Genomic DNA, 20,633 nt, shown 5'->3' with positions numbered 1-20,633 from the left:
ATATATACAATGACTGGACCAAAATGCTACTCATTTTAGCCCCCTGCCACTGGTGCTGCAGCTCAAAATCAGCTTACCTGCTCGCTCTTGCGACAGCACCCCCCAGACATAATACGTATACAGTATGTCAAATAATTCAGTTAATAAACAACCTTGCTGTACTTATAGTGTGACAGTAACACACTGTTACCTATGTCAACAAGTACAATAATATCTTCCTTTTAATCATCTCTGTCAGCTGCCTGCAGTGTCAGGGGTGTGGATGCTTCATTTTCTTGTTTCAATAAATGGGACTGCTGATTATGAACAAGGACAAAATCATGTACTCTAGCAGTTGCTCGGGGTACACCGTGACATATTCAGTCTTTACAACATCCATCCATCCATCATCATCTTCCGCTTATTCCTACACATTAAGGGTCGCGGGGGGGCTGGAGCCTATCCCAGCGTCAACGGGCGAGAGGCGGGGTACACCCTGGACAGGTCGCCAGTTCTTTTCAACATGATTGTTCATAAGTAATGACAGACAGCTGATGAGTAAGGATAAATAAGTGTAATATTGATGCACATCCCTGGAAAGCCATCTTAACAACATAATAAATTGTTTTAAAACCTAATTTCGAACCAGGAGGAAACATTGCCAATAAACTGCTAACGTTGTACATTGTTATAGAATGATATAATGTGGATAAAGCCTGTCATTGGAAGCCAAAAAAGGTCTTAAGGACTGAATGAAAGAACACGCCACATATATTTTTCTTGCTTTCAGTTCCAGGGGGCAAAAACCTCATATTTTGTGCATAAAAGCTCAGGAGAAGTCCGTTTCCTCAATAGAACATCCATCAGCTACTATTGAGCTAACCAGAGACACTAGCGGAACCAGATCAGTAAATTTTACTCGAAGGACTGCCACTGCCACAGCTAAAGAGCACAAATTGATAATTAAAAAAAAAAAAAAAGCAGAGTTGGATGGGAAAGTGTCAAACCAGAATGGAACAGAGCGTTAAAAACCGTCAAATCAGTGAAAGATGTTTCTTTCTTTCTTTCTTATGTCTATTATAACCAGGTAACTAAATGTGAGAATAACTGCAAAGCAAGCCAGCACCTCTGGCTGCGTTGAACTGTGAGCTAGAATCAGAACTTCAATCATTTTCATGATTTTAAGTCACAAGAGATGGCAATGGAGGCTCAGTTGCTAACATGTAAAGCATACATGATTAGCATGATCCGCAACAGCCTACAGCCTCTGGTGTACGACATGCTGGAAACATTCTATGGAACATAAAAAACTCATTTCTCATAAAGCTTGAGAGGTTCCTGATGTGTTTTTCCTTATGCCTTCCCCCTGAAAAAAGAAAAGAAAATGAACATTTGTGACATGCTTCCTATAAAATTTTCCTCCACGGCCAGGGAAAAATTAAGGGTAAAAATAAGAAGTGAGTTATGTGGCTGACTCAAGCCACACGGAGCAAGAACATCTTCCCATCATACCTTACATGGAAACATACATGAGTGTAGAGTGAGGCTGAAAAGCATGATGCAATGCTCCCACACAGAGAGAAAGCCTATTAAAAACATGTCAGCTGAGAAAAAACCTGGACTTCAGTTTTAGAGAGAGAGAGAGAGAGAGAGAGAGAGAGAGGGGAGGACATTAAGGAGCAGGTTGGTTGTGGGTGGGGTGGTAGATAAGTGAGATGACTAGACAAAGATCTATTGCTCACAGTGGAAGACTGATCCCACAACAGTGCTTTCAGTTTGGTTTTATCGATGATGAAGGGTGAAAAAGCACATGCGACCTACAAAAACACCAAAATAACGACAACATAGGGCCTTTCTGCTGAAGAAGCTGTTGCCTCTCTCTCTCTCTCTCTCTCTCTCTCTCTCTCTCTCTCTCACTCTCTCTCTCTGAGCCTTTGTGTGACCCCGACATGTTTTCTAGGAATCGGTGTCAGTTCAGGTTGTTCATTGGTGGTGTGCTGGGACTCTCAAGCCTGCCAAGTACTGGCATGGACATGGTGATATAATGTGTATCACAATACATGTGTCAAAATATGATTTGAACATGATATATTGTGATAGGATCGGATACAATCAATATTGAGACGCTCTACTTTTTTTAAAAATATATTTCAAAATACAATAAAATATAAGCCAAATACGACTTTCTGACGACCACCCGGGCACTCTCATAATACGTACATCACATTATATTGATAACTCAAAAGGACAAACTGGGTCAACTTTCATCCAAAATTTCAATTCACGTTTATGAGAAGGATATTTGCAAAGTTGAACACTTACACATTGGTAGTGAAGTAGTGAGCCTTGAACTAAATTTAGATCCTGCTCTTTACAGGTGAAATGAAGGTGGTTCCTCCCACGGTTGAAAAGAAGCTTCTAAGTGGATAGTGGACTAAAAAAAGCGGCACGTTCTCAGAGAAATCCTTATCCTTCAAGATTTGCGACTGCGTTGAGAGAATTCCCTTCTCCACAAAAAACCATTTCAAGATCACTCTGACTGTGGTGAAACAGTTTTCCCGACCTGGAATTTACCCAAAAATCCTTAGCAATGACGGATTCAGTGGGATGGGATTCAATAGCATTTCTATCAAATTCAGTTCATATCACACCTTCCACCTATCCACCATCAACCGTTTGTCTTGTTTCCTGTTAACCACTATTCTAGTTCTGTTTGTGGTACCGTTGAACAGTACTGGCTTATTAAAAAGAGGTCCTCTTAATATTTTGCCAATCATTTTCATATAAATGTTAAGGAACAGAATTAACTGAGTCATCCCCATTTTGAGTCTAAAGCCTGATACCTGCCATCCTGTTTATGTCTTGTCACCTCCATATTGTCACTATCTAATAAAAGAATGCCAAATCCCAAAAGGCTCTGGAATTTGGATGGATTAAAAAATTGTTTTTTTTTTAAATCCATCCATCCATTGTCTTCCACTTATTCTTACATTAAGGGTTGCGGGGGGGGGGGGGGGGGCTGGAGCCTATCCCAGCGTCAACAGGCGAGAGGCGGGGTTCACCCTGGACAGGTCGCCAGTCCATCACAGGGCCAACACATACAGAGACAGACAACCATTCACACTCACAGTCACACCTACAGTCAATTTAGAGTATCAATCAGCCTCGTCCCCTCTTGATGTCTTTGGACTGTGGGAGGAAGCTGGAGTACCAGAGAGAACCCACGCAGGAACAGGGAGAACATGCAGACTCCACACAGAAAGAGGGACTCGAACCCGGAACCTTCTTGCTGTGAGTCGACAGTGCTAACCACTGAACCACCGTGCAGCCAAAGAAAAAAAAAGAAAAGAAAAAAAAGATATATATTTTGTGGGATGAACGATTCATTTCACACAACTCCCATTCTTTAAGGGTAAGGCAGACAAAATGGGGACACAAACAAGCCCAGGAAGACAACACTGCAAGGTTCAAGAGGAAGGAGGAGTCTCACAGAAAAAGGCAGAGCACAGCCCTTCATGGAGGACTGCAGAAGTCAGCAGAGAAAGCGGTGGGGTACCCTAGTCCTAATATAATCTCAGATTCCAGTCCACCCACACTGGTTCATAGATATGGTGCTGGAAATGAGAAATAAGAAATATGAAGATTTTTCTTTTGGACAAAGACAAACACAAGCAAACAACATCCTTGTGCAGAACTTAGCTCAAAAACAAACAAACAAGATGATATGAAGCATTAGCATTGGTTTTGAGTCAGTGGACACACAATGTCAGGACACTGACAGAGCTCTTCTTTCCATTCAAGAAATACAGTCCAGTCCATTCAAATCTAAAAATCCTTTCAAGAATCAAAACAACCAAAGTTCACTGGCTTTACCAGGTCTCATTTTCACGCATGGCTGTTAGTACTGGTGAGGTGGCCAGCAGGAGAGGGTAATGCTTCATCTTATGCCCTGCACACATTTCAGATGCGGTTTCTGTCGATCTAGGGACTACAGTGACCACCAGTAATTCTTCTAGAGACCTTTCTGTCTGTAAATTTCCAGAACTACATCTTCAGCAGAGTTTGCCCATGTCTGCCTAGTCCTTCTCTCTGTCTGTGCTCTTGGAATCCATTGCAAGAAATTCCAGGAAACCCTAGAGCTTCATGAGACATAACAAAGCTCCCCCTCCTCCTCTGTCTTTGTTTCTGTCTCTCTAGATTATAGTACTTTGCTCCGTCTGACTTCTGCAGTTCTGGTAGCTTTGCTGCTCACGCTAAGTAAAAAGTGACCCAGTCAGGGGCAGATTGACTGACATATTATTTTAAAGAGTGTATACCCGCACTAATTCTTGTCCACAGTCAATTAAGACCATGGAAGACCCAATGATCGTTGAATGCCATTAGCATGAAGTGGAATTTACCAGTAAATTGAGGATAAAATCCAGCTTTAGAGGTTGATACATGTGTAGTATTTAAGCCTCCTAATTCCTAAATTTATTAGAATAACACGTATCTCAGACAGCCATGAAATTGTGAATAATTGGGCGGTGCTCTTAAGAGGCTCCTCTGGTTGCACTGTTGAGTTTTCTACAGGCCATTTTTAAGCTGATAGCATAACTGGAAATGAGATTTGGTTCACAAAGCAGCAGAGCTAAAGGGAAATAAATCCAAAACCACAGCCATCCCCCCTGGCGCTTATCTGTCCATGGGGATTCCCCCATTTCCTCTTGTTTAAAACTGCTGCCCCCACCTGGGTAAATGCTGCTCTCAAACACAGGGATCCATGTCCATGCCATGTCGTACACACATGAAGGTGCCGAAATGTATACCTACCACTACCCACCTTGTGTTTATGTTGAAAGCTTGATTGACTGGTATTTTATGTCTGCCTGTGGGGAGCCCTTTTGCAATTTGGCTTGGCCGGTGTACTATTAATGGTCATTAAGTCTAACCTGCACTAATAGGGGCCCATTTTCCAAGGTGGTCTCCCAGGTGGCTGTCACAAGAGTTAGTGGAACTGTGGAGTTCATGGCCTGAATAAACCACACTTAGACCGATGGAAAAAAAGAAAGAAAAAAAAAACAGCTGGGAAGCAAGCCAGACTTCAGCATGCATGCACAGACTCTTTGATAACAGACACACATTGTTCTAAAACATAGGTGTCTAGGAGTATTGTTTTTCATTCAGGTAGGTTTAATGACACCAGCCAGAATGGGCACCCTATCACAGCTATGTATCCTAGTGTTGTCATGAAACTGGAACCTCTAACTTTAATACCTTGACATTCAATAATATTTTTGATATACTGTAACTGACAGAACAAAGGGGCATAAAATATATGTTGTTATACAAGTTAAATATAGTCAAACAACAACATGATGACGTATGATTCTGTTGGCTAGCAGTAAACAGAACAATGGGGAAACACTCAAAATGCAAATGTCACTATTAGAGACCCTTTTTCCTTTTTGGGTCAATTATACAATTATCTCATCTTGTGAATTAAATCAGTTCAACAATGTGTGGTTAACTGAGCTCAAGTATTTTCCTCTCAGCTAAAACTCTGCTGTCTAAAAGTCCTCGGGACTTCAACAGATATTAACATATTTTGTTAGCACTTGTTTGTATCATGTACGGGCATGCTTGGGTGCCTTTGAGTAAGAGCATTTCCAAAGAGCTCTTTTCTTTGTCCACTAAAGCGCTAGCCACTTATCATTCTAACACTAAAGATAGTGAGACAAATAGACAGATAGGGTGTTAAATGGCTGTCAAAAGAAGACCATGAATCAGCGCAGCTGGTATAAGTGGTATTGATAGTGTGGAAAAAGACAATATTGGTACCACTTAAAAGAGTCCATATCAATCAAAAATTGATATTTTGAATTGAAACCCTCTCCTAGGGAATTGATGGTCTCACTATCTTCAAGTCATAGTGTTTACTTTGTAAAACATTGTGTCATTTATAGGAAAGAGATGCTAATGCAATGTATGCTAAGTGTGCATCTACCTCACGATTGAGCGCCACTCTTGTTCAAATATGGCCATGTCCAGTTGAAAAAGATGAAAATGGCAACTGCAGTGATGCTAATCTTGAGGTTTCAAAATGGGAGTCCATAAATGAATGCTTCCTCCACTCATTTTATACTGTCCTTGATGCTAAGAACTTTCAACAATTAATATTTTTGTAAACATTCCTCTAAAATCAGTGGTTATTACTTTAGTGTACCAATTCACCTTTAAGTAGAAGGAAGCAGTAAAAATAAACAGAGAGGGAAAATGCCAAAACAGCTTGTGACTTAAACAATATTTAAAATCACAGACTTAATTTTTGTTGATATGATATATCATGACATTCAAATGTCATATTTTGACATCGAACTATTCTTAAGTTTTTGCTCTTAGTGCCATTGTGTGACATGTATCAATATTCATCACAAGAGAAGTAGCCTTCAGTCAAAATGCAGGGATAATTAATCCTCGCTTACAACCCCTTCGGGGGTCTCCTTGTACAAAGAAGGGTTGCACTCAGTTGTCTATTCAGAGGATAATCTTATGCATTGTATCACGTGTGGCTGGACATCAGCACTGAAACAGTGCCATAGGCCTCCAACAAGGTTAAACTGCATTAAAGCATGTCGCAGGTATCAGCCTGGAGTTTAATTGGTACCATTTTACTGTCACCTCAGTGGCTATCAAGCTGCTCAATCACAGTAATGAGCCTCCAGTACAGAGCTGCTGTTTATCAAAAAAACCTGACAGGAGTGTTTCTTCCAATCATCGCTGGCAGAACTCTGATGAGGTAAAGAGCTCACCATTGCCAGCCTGGGACCCTGTGGAGAACTGTCTGAAGAAAACTTGGTTAAAATGGGCTTCATAGGCCATATTTTTGTTCTCCTTGTCCCTTTGCTACACCCAGTTAGACAATGGAGAAAAACTTTGACAAATTACCTGATACAAACTGAATGAATCCATGAAAGCAGTCCTAATCTTCAAAAGCCTCGGATAGATGAGAGCATTAAATATTTTGGAGAAATTGTTCATATACATGTCTCAAAGACCTGGGATCTTCACCCACCACGGCGTGGCGTGACCAAGCAGCACCAGTATTTATGTCCCTGCTCTGCCTGCAATACATTCCTGAGCAATTTCAGTGGCTCATATGCAAATGCCTGAATGTGTTCTGACTGGGAGGCAAAAAGAGAACACAATAAATGGACTTCTCAACAATTACCACTATTCCTGACCGCAGCCTGACACAGACCTCAGCCTGTGCTGCTGCCTGACTGTTTAGTTGAATTGATGGATGCAGGCTTAACGGACCAAAAGCTATAAGAAAGCCCTTCATAAAACTAGAGCAGCCTACTACTCGGTACTAATGGGGGAACACAAGAACAACCTCTGGTTCCTCTTCAGTACTGTAGCCAGACTGACAGAGAGGCACAGCTCTATTGAACCAAGTATTCCTGTTTCCCTGGGCAACAAAGATTTCATGGACTTCTTTAATGACAAAATTCTACTTATTAGAGAGAAAACTCTTCTTCTCCAGTCAGGGTTCAGGATTCATCATAGCACAGAAACAACACTTGTCAAAGTTTCCAATGACCTCCTACTGGCATCACATGAGGGACTGGTCTCTGTGCTGGTCTTGTTAGCTCTTAGTGCAGCTTTTGATACCATTGACCACCATATCCTTCTACAGAGACTGGAACATGTCATTGGCATTAAAGGAACCGCACTAAACTGGTTTAGGTCATATTTACTAGGTCAATTTCAGTTCGTACTAACTAATGATAACCCCTCTAAAACCACTACAGTCAATTACAGTGTTCCACAAGGCTCTGTGCTTAGACCAGTCCTCTTCACCTTATACCTGCTTCCTCTAGGTCACATTATTAGGAAACACTCAATTAATTGTCACTGTTATGCAGATGATACGCAGCTGTACTTAGCAATGCATCCACATGAAACAAATCAGCTGACTAAACTGGAGGCCTGTCTAAAGGAGACAAAAACTTGGATGACCCATAATTTCCTTTTATTAAACTCTGATAAAACTGAAGTTATTGTCCTGGGCCCAAACACCTTAGGAACACCTTATCTAATGAGATAGGTACCCTGGATGGCATCACCCTGGCCCCCAGCACGACCGTAAGGAACCTAGGTGTTTTATTTGGTCCTGTCCTTTAACTCCCTCGTTAAACAAGTCTCTACGGCTGATTTCTTTCATTTTCGTAACATTGCTAAGATCAGGCACATCCTGTCTCAAAAAGATGCAGAAAAACTAGTCCATGCCTTTGTCACTTCCAGGCTGGATTACTGCAATTCCCTCCTATCAGGCTGCACCAGTAGGTCCCTAAAGACTCTCCAGCTGGTCCAAAATGCTGCTGCCCGCGTGTTGACGAGAACTAGTAGAAGAGACCATGTCTCTCCTGTACTGGCTTCTCTGCATTGGCTCCCTGTCAAATTTAGAAGAGAATTCAAATTTCTCCTTCTAACATACAAAGTCCTCAACAGTCAGGCACCTTCATATTTGGCAGAAGTCATAGTCTCCTATTATCCAGCTAGAACCCTTCGCTCCCAGGATGCAGGGTTACTGGTGGTTCCTAGAGTTCTAAAAGTAGAACGGGAGACAGAGCCTTCAGCTATCAAGCTCCCCTCCTGTGGAACCGTCTCCCAGTTTTGGTCCGGGATGCAGACACCCTCTCGACCTTAAAGAGCAGACTTTACCCTAACCCTAAACTTCTTCTCTGGAGCCTTCGGGCTCACCACATCCCAGATCCCGGGTGCTGCTGGAGGAGGCTACAGACCTGAAGAGGCTCAAGCGGCCACCCGTAGCTCCACCTGCTCACGTCCCTGTCTGTCCATCAGTCTCTTCCCTTTCTCTCCCTCTTTATCTGTCCCCCTCTTTCCTTCTGTATATCTTCCTCCATTATCTGTCTTTGTCTCTGCCCCACCCTCCTGCTCTTTTTCCCCCCAACCGGTCGAAGGAGAAGGCCGTGTTCATTGAGCCTGGATGTGCTCAACCTTCTTGCCTGATAAAAGGAAGGTTTTCGTCGCCGCTGTTGCAGGATGTGCTTGCTCATGCAGAACTGTTGGGTGTAAATTCATTGAAGGAGTTTGGTACTTGACCATTGCCAAGTATAATCCTTGATATAAGAAACATGGACAGAGTCTAAGTACCAAGGGATGAGAGAGGTTTCAGAAATAGTGTGTGAGTGTGCGTGTGTGAATGGGTGAATGAGATGACACTGTAAAGTGCTTTGAGTGCCGCTAAGGTAGACAGGCGCAATATAAAAATGAGTCCATTTAACATTTAAAATTGAGGAAGGTACCCTCCTGAATTAGTGCCAGAAGTGAGTGACAAGCAGTCCACCCCGAACTAATTTTACAGCTGCAGGGCATTTCAACCAGTGAACACTCAGTTCCAGCCTACCAAGGTCCAAACAGCACAGGGATATTTTTCTCACCAAGGGGCTATTGCTATACTTACAGAAATACAATAAAAATAAATAAAGAACTCTGACACAACCAACAACTGTAACAAACTGCCAGTCATGTTAATGTTTTTCTCCATGTTCTGTATCTTTATGTGTCTTTACTACCCCAAAATGAAAATGTTTAAATCACAGTTAAAACATCATGAATTAATCACACACTTGTTCCATATTTTTACTTGCAAGATGAACATGGCCTGTCGGTGTATTTATGTCTGACAGCATTGTATTTTCAGAGTTAAAATAAAACTCAAAAGTTATGTTTTGGAAAAAAACAAAAAGTTCTTCAAAATAATTAAACCTCGTTGCAGTACTGTGAGTTATGGTGATACCCATGTAAGGTTATAGTGATTGTATTGTATGAGGTCAATCCTCACTCTCATTATTACCACATACAAGCCTGATCTTACTAAGCCTCGTTCAAATAAAATTTGCCATCCAAAAGGACCCTTCAGATTCTCTTTCATATTCACCATACACAATTAACAAACTTTGCACCTCTATAACCCAGCTGGCCAATACCTCAGCGATTCCTCGAATGAGCAAGCAGCCCGCTAAATGAGTGTAACTACTATATTTACTAGGTTTTGTGACACACTTGGCTAAAACAGGCAATTTCTATTTTTTTTTTTCCACTGGATTTCATTCTGGAAATCATCTCGCCAACCCCATCTAACTCAGGACCCCCCTAAGTTGGGAACCAATGCTACAAATGACTGAAATACTGCCCTGTTTGTTTTCCCCTCATAAAGGCAGTTAACCTTTCTAACCGTGTAAACAAATGGCCTCACCGGTCTCTCTTTCTCTCTCTCACACACACACAAGCACGTACACACACACACGCACGCACGCGCGCGCGCGCGCACACACACACACACACACACACACACACACGCATACCACTGGGATTTACATCACCTTATTATCTCCACATTCCCTTAATTGTCCATTAACCTAAAACATGGGACTAAAAGTTGACTTGACAGGCTCTTGATTAGCTGTGTTTGTTTAGCTTTGGGACACTACGGGAGGAAGGCAAAAGTGAGAGGGTGGAGAGGGGAGGGCTTAGGGGAAGAATGGTTAACTAAGAACAAGGGTGGAAATCGTAGAAACCCTTTTCTTTTCGATGGAAGCAAGTATGAACAGGAGAGGAGGAAGTTTGATGTTAAAGAAAAAGGGACAAGGTCAACAGAGAGTTCAGCTGTTCGTAGTGATGTGTAAGGTGCTTTCTCTGCCACAGAGACAAATGTGCATGTCTGAGGTCCTGGTGGGAGGATGCCAAAGGAAAACACAAGGCAATCAGCTAACACAGATATTTCCTGTGCTTATTTTATCAGCTGAGGAGAAGCCCAAGGGCTAAAAGTCCCTCTTGACAATAATTGTGCACTTCTCAGAATAACTCTAAATGGGGAATGAAGGAACTAACATGCATCTTTGTACCATGACATCAGAAGTGCTGCTAACGAGTACTGACCTCACTTACATAATCAATCATCTACTTAAACCCCCTGAAATGTTGACCACGTGGGTCAGGAGAGAGGTTTTACTTTTCAAGTTACAAAGTAAGGCCTCCTTGCCCAGAGTTAAATCATCACGCACGAAAAAAATAACAGCAAAATGGTCTTTACAACTTTGAAACATCAGGCAGAGCCCGGCAACTGACAACGTGCAGATGGAGGACCAGTATGCAAATTAGCAGCACCAACATGACTGAGGTATTCAAAGTCAGATAATGACAATGAGATGTTGATCTCAAGTTCCCCTCCTCACATCGTTGTGTCTTATGCCCAGACTTTCTGCAGGTTTCTTCAGGAATGTTTAAGTATTATTATAAAGGGGTTACACATGACTAACATTTTAAGGGTTCAACCATCTGAAATAGTTCCAACATTTGCATAAGTTACGACTTAAATTTTACACCTGGCTCTTAATAGTCCTCAGTGTGAAATTTGTCATGGTTCATATTTTTAAATCGTTAAGATTTAATATGTCCAATTGTGGGGTATTATTACATTACCCTATTATTGAGTTATTATGTCACGCTGTGATCCACCTGTATCTTGTAGGCTATAATTATCACCCAATCATCATGTTTTGTGCTAGTTTAGTTAGGTTACCTTTTCATTGTTTTAGATGAGCAATTTTTTTTTATTCATTCGCCTCTTTTTGCTTTAGCATTGCAAAATGATCAAAGAAAAGGAACATGAGAAAAAAACACATTATTTAGAGATGGGATATATTGGAATTGGATGCTGATGTTGTTGTTATTCAAAGATAATCTGACTTCATAAATAAGTTGGAAATCAGAGTGATGGCACTGATCCATCCATCCATCCATCCATTTTCTTCTGCTTATTCTAGTTAAGGGTCACGTGGGGCTGGAGCCTATCCCAGCGTCTACAGGCGAGAGGCGGGGTTCACCCTGGACAGGTCACCAGTCCATCACAGGGCCAACACATAGACAGACAACCATTCACACTCACAGTCACACCTACAGTCAATTTAGAGTATCAATCAGCCTCGTCCCCAATTGCATGTCTTTGGACTGTGGGAAGAAGCCGGAGTACCAGAGAGAACCCACACAGGAACAGGGAGAACATGCAGACTCCACACAGAAAGAGCCTGGAACCGTCTTGCTGTGAGGCGACAGTGCTAACCACTGCACCACCGTGCCGCCTGGCACTGATCCAGATACTATTCAAGAGTATGTGCTGGACATTTCACTGATGCATCGGATCCATATTACTTCGGAATGCATTTAAATTTAATGCAGAAGTGTTAGGTTTTGCCTTATGATGTAACAACAATAAAAACTAAAAGATTCAAGAAAATTGGCTGTGGTATCAAAACCAAATTATGCATCGACAGATCATAATTACACTGGAACTAAACAACTGCACTGATATCTTATGAGAACTGAAAAAAATGGGATTGGTGCATCGCTAACAAATCTTTTATGAATAGAGCTGTTCTCCAATTGGCCAAAGGAAGTGAAAACATCAATTTCTGTGACAATGTTGTGGTTGGTAAGGATCTAATCCTGGAGTACTACAATTAATCTTATCTCAGTGGGGTGCAACCAAATATCAACACAGACTGATCAATTTATCTGGTTTCAGTGTAGCATTTAGTCTGGACTTGTGTGGTGCAATGTGCTGCAGGTACTGTATGAACAAAGGACAGTCAGACTTTAAGAGTAGCACTGAAATAAAAGGGGGGGGGGGGCTACTGATCCCAGGAGGATCGATCACTTTGAAATACTTGAATTTTTCACTGTACATGGGTTGACGATTTGAGAACGGTGAATATGTTAAGGGTCAGCAAAGAAGACAAGAAATGAATTGTCAGCGTTCTCCACCACCCAAGAGCACGGTGGTTATCCCCCAACAGAACTGTTCCATGTCACCTCGGTTCCATGACGCCAAGCAACAACTAGTATATAAAGCTAAATTACATAGAGGGACATTTCATGGCCCAAGAGCATTCTACTTTTAAATAACTGGAATTTTGAATGTATATGTCACATGTGCAGAACTCCTAAACTCCAGATTCATCATAATATGCAAGTTAGCCATGTACACGCTGTTTGGCTTGAATCCTTGGTCCCACTCCTGCTGTTGTCTATAGGACGCTAACTCCAAATTTGGTCCAACTTACACCAAGGACACTTTTGATGAAACAGAAAGCACTCCTTTTGCCTAGGGCATAAAACATAGCTAAATGTCAAAAAGCCTGCAGCAGAGGAAATATTCTTGCACTATTTAATTACCAGAAGACACCAAAAATTGGCCCCGGCACCTGCTGTTTAGAAACAGTGTTTGTGTGGACTGATATGTCGGCACGCAGTCCAAACAAATATTGGAGCCCCGTTTAGAAAACCTCAAGAATGACCGGTATATTGGTCAACGTCTATTTTAGAAAAATACCATCACAAATTTGTGCAAGAAATTTGCAGCTGCCAGTTTTCCACTCAATCGAGACCCAGTTTGCCACTTGCTTGGCTGCCTTAGTGGTGGTGGTAAGAAAGTATTGCCTTGCAAGGAAACTCTGGATTCTTGCTTTGGAACTTGATATGCTGCTGGATTATGAATATCTAGGATCAAACTTTAACCAGCCTCCAGTGTGTACTGCTTGCACATGAAGACACGAATGCACTAACATGTGATTACATGTTGATTGTGATGTTAATTGGACACAATGATCATCTGATCCAGCTTAAATTAGAGAGAGAAGGAAGGCAAATGAAGAGTGAGTGAGACGGAGTCAGCAAACATTAACTTCGAAGTAAGCCTTCACCACAATGTGTAGTCCAGAGCCAGAGTCCGGAAATGCATGGCAATGTTCCCTACATCCTGCCTGCCCAGCCCAAACCCTGGCTCTCTCCCAGCGTTACCAAACCCCCTGTTATCATTCTGTGCAATTACCTTGATTCCACTACCCCCGTTTCGTGTCACGCCACTTACAAAATCCCCCTCTTGCTACACTGCAAAGCCCTACATGTACTTTAGTGTGAAGCCCAAAGTTTTCTGTCTATATGCAAGTGTATGCCTGCATGTAAAAACAGAAAATGTCATTCAAAGCTAGGCGAAGCCTACTTATGTGACTCATGAACTTGTGCTCATGTTTAAGTACATAAATAATTATCAAAGAGTGCATATGAAGTTGAAATAGTTGGCTAAATGTAATGACCGAAAAGTCAAGTCTACCACTTTAAGTATTAAAAACCAAACAAATAAATTATAAAAAAGGAGAAATTCACTGTGGAATTGGAATCATAAACATCAACAGCAATTACAATTACAATACGAATTACATTGTAACTCAAGTTAAGCTATCAAAAACTTGCACTCTCGCTAAAAATGTTTCTAGGGTCAAAGTTTAAATGCTCGCTGCACGATCGGCTTGATGTAACACATAAATGGATGTATATTATTGATGCATTTTGAAATGTTATTGCACAGAGAGGGAGCTCTAAAGAAAACCTGCCACCTGCCAAAAGTATTCACACACACACACACACACAAAAGGCACAAATAATACCAGCTCCATGCTGTCAAAACTAATAAAGACATCAGGAAGATGAGGAGGTGTGTATGACAATGACACCTGGCAGGACTGTGAGGCTGCACGGGATAAAAAGCTCAGGAAGCGCTGAACTAGTGAACTGGTACGCGTTGCATTCCTAAGGCTCTTCCACTAATCTGTCATCAGGTTGGGCCACAGCTTTACTAGAAACTCAAGAAAATATCTCTGCCTTTTTTCAAGCACTGCCCAAATGATTTGATACAATTCAAAAACAATTACTACTTTCTGTCTGGCCAGAAAGTAGTAAAAAAAAAAATCTACAGCTGCTCACTAACTCCCCTGTTATATTCCATTTCAAACAAGTACTGTGTAACAAAGGTGAGATCAGAAGACTTGCTGGCTAAGTCGAGTACAGTGGAAGTGAACGAGAGCCTTTTGCCTCTAGGCAGTGAGATTGTAAAAAAAAAAAAAAAAATTGATAAAGTGAAACAAAGAGAAGTGGATTCATGTGTGTACCAGTGAAATGGTGCAACTTCATATTCAGTAGATTTGGAATCAGCATGATCAATTTTAATTTTTCAGAGCGTTCAGAGTGTATGGAAGAAGAAGAAAAAAAACAAAAACCAACCCAGCAGCATAGAGCACGATTAAGTACAGGAATACAACATTCTTTTGGGCCCTGGGGATGCGGAGTCGAAGTAAAACTTCAAGCTGTAGTTTCATGTCATGATGAGAAACTACTCTGGCTCGAGTTAACGATCGCCCTCCCTCGCCTCTTTTTCCTTAGTTCGATGGGAATCTGAAAGAGTGAGCGGGCATTACAGGGGTGCACATTTCTTTGTGTAATCCCTCGGTTGACGTAACAGTTATTACACGACTCGACTCGCAGGAAAGCTCCGTTTTCTACTGGCAACGCACAAAGAAAGGAGCAGTCCCGTGAAAACAGACAGCATGATGCGACTTCATCTTCCATTTTCATGACACGATCTCGTCCAAATGACGCACATGGACGTCAAAAGTGATCCACGCGCAGGTACTTGGGAGATTTTCGTGCTTACCTGTGGATCCTAACGGGACGTGAGCTCTTGAATCGAGTGTTTAGGCGAGGAAAGGGAGCCAATTCGCAGTCAGTCGGTCCTTCACTTCCCGCAGAAGTAGTGATCAAACCACCAAACAGCCCCAGTCCAAGCTCCTCCCTTTTAAGACATAATCTGCTTTCTCTTGTCCTGCCCCAGTCTCCTCGCTGCTGACGAACGTGGAGCTACGAAGGCTGCTTCGGTCTTTGTGAAATCCAAAATAAGTGAAAAAGTATTTGCAAAACTCGTGACATCTAAAGTGAGGGGGTCCTCGATCGTCCTTGGGTGGGGGGGCTCCGGAGAAGTACGTGTAAATGTCTCATTGGCTTCGAGCCATGGCATGAGATGACCTAAAAAGCTATTAAAACGAACGTGTTTATAGCTCGTGTTTAAAAGATAAACGGCCCTGTCATTTAGCTCAAAGCTAACAGCTATTATGTTATCAAGGTGGCTGAGCCTATTTACTGGACAGATCACGGAGAGGTGGAACAGAAAGATGTCTTTTATAAACCATCCTTGATCGCTGTAAAGGTAAATAGGCCTCATTCACCAGCATGTTGTCACCACCTAGACATTGTCACCCACACATGCAAGTTGATCAAATGTGTCACTGACACTCAGACTCTCTCTCTCTCTCTCTCTCACACACACACACACACACACACACACGCTCACACCATCATTGTATTTCCATTGCTTTAGGGGACATTGCATTATTAAATCAATGTCCTGGAGACTTACCCTGACCCAGCCCACAACAATTACTTGCCTAACCATAACCTTAACTTTAACCAAGCTCTATCCTTACCCTAAACCCAGTCCAAGTTAACCCCAAAGTTAACCGATGGAGATTAAAGGAAGTTGTACTTTGTCCCCATAAGGAATGCAAGCCTGTAGCATGTTTGTGTGAAAATGTGATTTAAGTCCCCACCACATGAGTAATTCAACAACATACAAGACACAAAACATCCAGAGCGTCACCTGTATTTGGTGCAAATGTTAACACAAATTTAGCAATCTGTGTTTCCAAAAATGTTGTCTTTTGATACGACAATTGACAAATTTTATTTTCAATCACAATATGCCCAGAAATAGCCGACACCTGGGTCAGTACATGCGTACATGCACAACATGAGCAGGGTGCATTGGGATTTTTAAGTTGCCTAAACTGGCTTTGTGGAACACTGGATCGATGGAGTGTCTGTGTGCCACAAATAAACACAGATCAGTCGCGTGTTAGTATTTTACACAGAACACGCTCAGTGACGCTGCTCCATCCATCCATCCATTTTCTACTGCTTATCCTTTTTTGAGGGTTTGCAGGGGGGCTGGAGCCTATCCCAGTAGCATTTAGGCAAGAGGCGGGGTTCACCCCAGACAGGTCGCCAGTCCATCACAGGGCCAACACATAGAGACAGACAACCATTCAGTCTCACAGTCACACCTACAGTCAATTTAGAGTATCAATCAGCCTCGTCCCCTCTTGATGTCTTTGGACTGTGGGAGGAAGCTGGAGTACCACAGAGAACCCACACAGGCACAGGGAGAGCATGTGAATTCCACATGGAAAGATCCCGTGCTTGAGCCAGTGCTCCAACCTGGAACCTTCTTGCTGTCATGTGACAGTGGTAACCACTGCGCCATTGTTCCGCTGGAGCTGCTCCAATTGATGACACTAATTCACAAAGGCAACAACTATCATTACGCTCACATTTTGCTTCATGTACCTCTGGGACAAGGGGGGCACGATATTATGACATCAAAAAAAGCTAAACGGCGGCAAACATTATTACCATGCTAAGTTAGGAAGTTAGAAAATTCAGTTCTACTTTACTCAACTCAGCTTTATTCATATATCACTTGAAACAAAGTGCTATGCATAAGTTGGCAAAACAACAGAGACATAAACAATAAAAAAACAACAATGAAACAATGAATAAAATCAGACCATAAAACACTTAAAACAAGAGCAGAGCTTCATGCAGGATTGAAAGCCAAGGAATTAAAAATGGACGGTGGTGCAGTGGTCAGCACTGTGGCCTCGCAGCAAGAAGGTTGTAGGTTCGAGTCCCGGCTCGGGCACAGGATCTTTCTGTGTGGAGTCTGCATGTTCTCCCTGTTCCTGTGTGGGTTCTCGGTGGTACTCCAGCTTCCTCCCACAGTCCAAAGACATCAAGAGGGGACGAGGCTGATTGATACTCTAAATTGACTGTAGGTGTGGCTGTGAGTGTGTGTGTCTGTCTCTATGTGTTGGCCCTGTGATGGACTGGCGACCTGTCCAGGGTGAACCCCGCCTCTTGTCAAGCCATTGGGATAGGCTCCAGCCTTCCTGTGACCCTTAATCAGAACAAGTGGAAGAAAATGGATGGGTGGATGGAATAAAAATGGGTTTTAAAATGAGATTTAAAATAGACATGGAGGAGGCTTATCTGATGTGCAACTGTCACTCATTCCATAATTTAGGAACCGCAACAGAGAAAGCTCTTTCCAATCTAAACTTCTGATTTGACGGCAGTCTCACTGACCTGAGGCACCGAGCAGGATGTAGGTTCAGAGCTCAGAGAGGTAAGGAGGAGCAAGACCATTTCAAGATTTAAAAACAAATAAAAGGATCTCAAAATGGAATCTAGAATGGAATCTGCACAGGCAGCCAATGGATGGAGGCCAGGATGGGTCTTAAGTGCTCCCTCTTACGTACTCCAGTTAAGAGGCAAGGGGCTGCATATTGCACTCACTACAGACGTGTGAGGGAGGACTTGCTAACTCCAAAATAAAGTGCATGACAGTAATCCAGCTGAGATGTGATAAAGGCATGAATTACTGTTTCAAAGTGCTGTTGTGCAAGTAAAGGAACTTTGCCAGCTGCCTAAACTGGAAAAAGCTGGACTTCACAACAGCACTAATTTGCCGATCTAATTTAAAATCACTGTCCATCTTAAAACCTGAGAGACATTTGGCTTTACAATGTCTGCCAAAGGTCCCGTATAAATGGGGGGGGGGGGGGGGTCACAAGGGCTGCTGGGGCCAAATACCATAACTTCTGTTTTTTTCTCTTTTAAGTTTTTAATTCAAGGCCATCCAGGCTTTGATGTCTTCAAGACATGACAGAAGTCATGTGAGAGAGAAGGCATTTGTCTTTTTAGCAGCACATATATTTGATTTTTGTCAGCATAACAATGAAAGGAGATGCCATGCTCTCTCAGGATGGAGCCCAGAGGCAGTAAATACAATGAAAAGAGGCAGGGGGCCTAAAATTGACCCTTGTGGAACAGTGGAGCAGAGCCAGACTCCAAATTTCCAAGGCTTACACTAATAATTCTGTCAGACAGATATGATTTGAACCACTCCTGTGCAGTACCACAGACGCCCACTAGGTATAGATATATCACTAAGCAACCAGGGTGTCAAATGCTGCAGTTATGTCCTACAGAATAAGAATTAGATGGTCACCAGAGTCATCAGCCAGAAGGATATCGTTAAAAAGTCTTAATAGAGCTGACTCTGTGCTGTGCAGTTTTAAAGCCAGATTGAAAGACCTCCAGGACATCATGCTCATCCAGAAAAGACTTAAACCAAGCATGAACAACTTTCTCCAAATTTTAAAATTAAAAGGCAGCTTGGAGATGGACCTTAAACTGGCCAGCATGCAGCGATCAAGGTCAGGATCCTTATGTAGGGGCCGCACCATCATCCATCCATCCATCCATTTTCTTCTGCTTATTCCTGTTAAGGGTCGTGGGGGGTGGAGCCTATCCCAGCGGCTACGGGTGAGAGGCGGGGTTCACCCTTGAAAGGTCACCAGTCCATCACAGGGCCAACACATAGAGACAGACAACCATTCACACTGACAGCCACACCTACAGTCAATTTAGAGTATCAATCAGCCTCGTCCTCTCTTGATGTCTTTGGACTGTGGGAGGAAGCTGGAGTACCAGAGAGAACCCACACAGACACAGGGAGAACATGCAAACTCCACACAGAAAGATCCTGTGCCCCATCCAGGACTCAAACCTGGAACCTTCTTGCTGTGAGGCGACAGTACTAACCACTGCACCCCCGTGCCACCAGGCTGCGCCACTTCAAGTTTAAAACTTCAGGGAACAACACCAGAAGACAGACTGCTGTTAGTGATAGCTAAGACCGATTGCCCTATTCCAGGAAAAACCTCCCAAGAAATGAGGAGAGACAATGTCTCAGGGAGAACCTGATGGCTTCATATGGCCAACTAGATCTTCTAAAAATGACAGACACAGGCTCAAACTTACCAAGAGCTTCAGAGGGACAGGGTCAGAAGGGTCAGATTCAGGAGCTGAGAAGAGAGCCCTTGCATTAAGAACAGAGTCATTGATTTTGAATAACACATGCGGGTTGTGACATTTGGACTCAGTGATGTTTGACGGACATTCTCTTTTGGTGTCTTTAATGGTGCTCTGGTGGCAGTGCTAGCAGTCCTTTAGGATTTGGAAGGAAACCTGAAGCTTGTCCTTCTTCCACTTAAGCTAAGCTTTGTGGCAATCCCGTCGAGCTGTGTGCGTTCTGTCATTAAACCAAGGCTCAGATTTAGCTTTGGGTTGCACAGATTTGAATGGAAACACAGAGTCCAGAATGGTTCGCAAGAGGAGTGAAACCAGGAGCTAAGCTCCCCTGTGTTAACAGAGGCCGGACGGACACGGCGCTGATCAAAAACCAAGGAGAACTGACCAGTAGTGCAAGAGTTAAAAATCCTTCATCTCTAGAAAGGAGGCCCAGATTTAACCTCAGGCTCTTAGCATCTATTGGGGCTTGGTACCCAATCTCAGTTTAGGGGTGATGATGACATCCCCCCACTGACCTGTCGTCCTGTTTCCCTTTGTTTTAGCATTGCTGTTGTATCTCGTTAAATTCTGGCTGTGGCTGTAGTTTTGGTTACCGATGTTGGAACAACGGGCTAACAGTTGTTTCTTTGTCAGCCTAGATTGCGGGCCGTGAACGATGGCTGTAGTAGACAGTTGGATGGACACGTGACCGTGTATCTCGACAAAATTGACAAGCAGGGGTAGCATCACTAAATATGTAGATATTGTCCTTTATTTAAAGCAGG

General features: G+C 42.7%; 1 protein-coding gene across 6 annotated transcripts in view; it reads right to left on the bottom strand.

Moving 5' to 3' along the window:
• LOC147263942 (uncharacterized) overlaps positions 1-15,674 on the bottom strand; it is a 55,588-nt gene extending 39,914 nt beyond the window's left edge. For all 6 annotated transcript variants that reach the window (XR_015112510.1, XM_086202328.1, XM_086202330.1 and 3 more), the window contains exon 1: positions 15,536-15,674. The gene's annotated coding sequence lies outside the window, so the exon portion shown is untranslated. The remainder of the gene's footprint in view (positions 1-15,535) is intronic.
• Between the last annotated feature and the right edge of the window lie 4,959 nt (positions 15,675-20,633).

Source organism: Aulostomus chinensis, chromosome 4 (genome assembly GCF_037954235.1).
Source record: "Aulostomus chinensis isolate RoL2024-O1b breed Wild chromosome 4, RoL_Achi_v1.0, whole genome shotgun sequence".
In the NCBI taxonomy this organism is placed as follows: Eukaryota; Metazoa; Chordata; class Actinopteri; order Syngnathiformes; family Aulostomidae; genus Aulostomus; species Aulostomus chinensis.
Note: the sequence above shows the minus strand (reverse complement) of the source record. Positions and strands in the feature narration are given on the sequence as shown.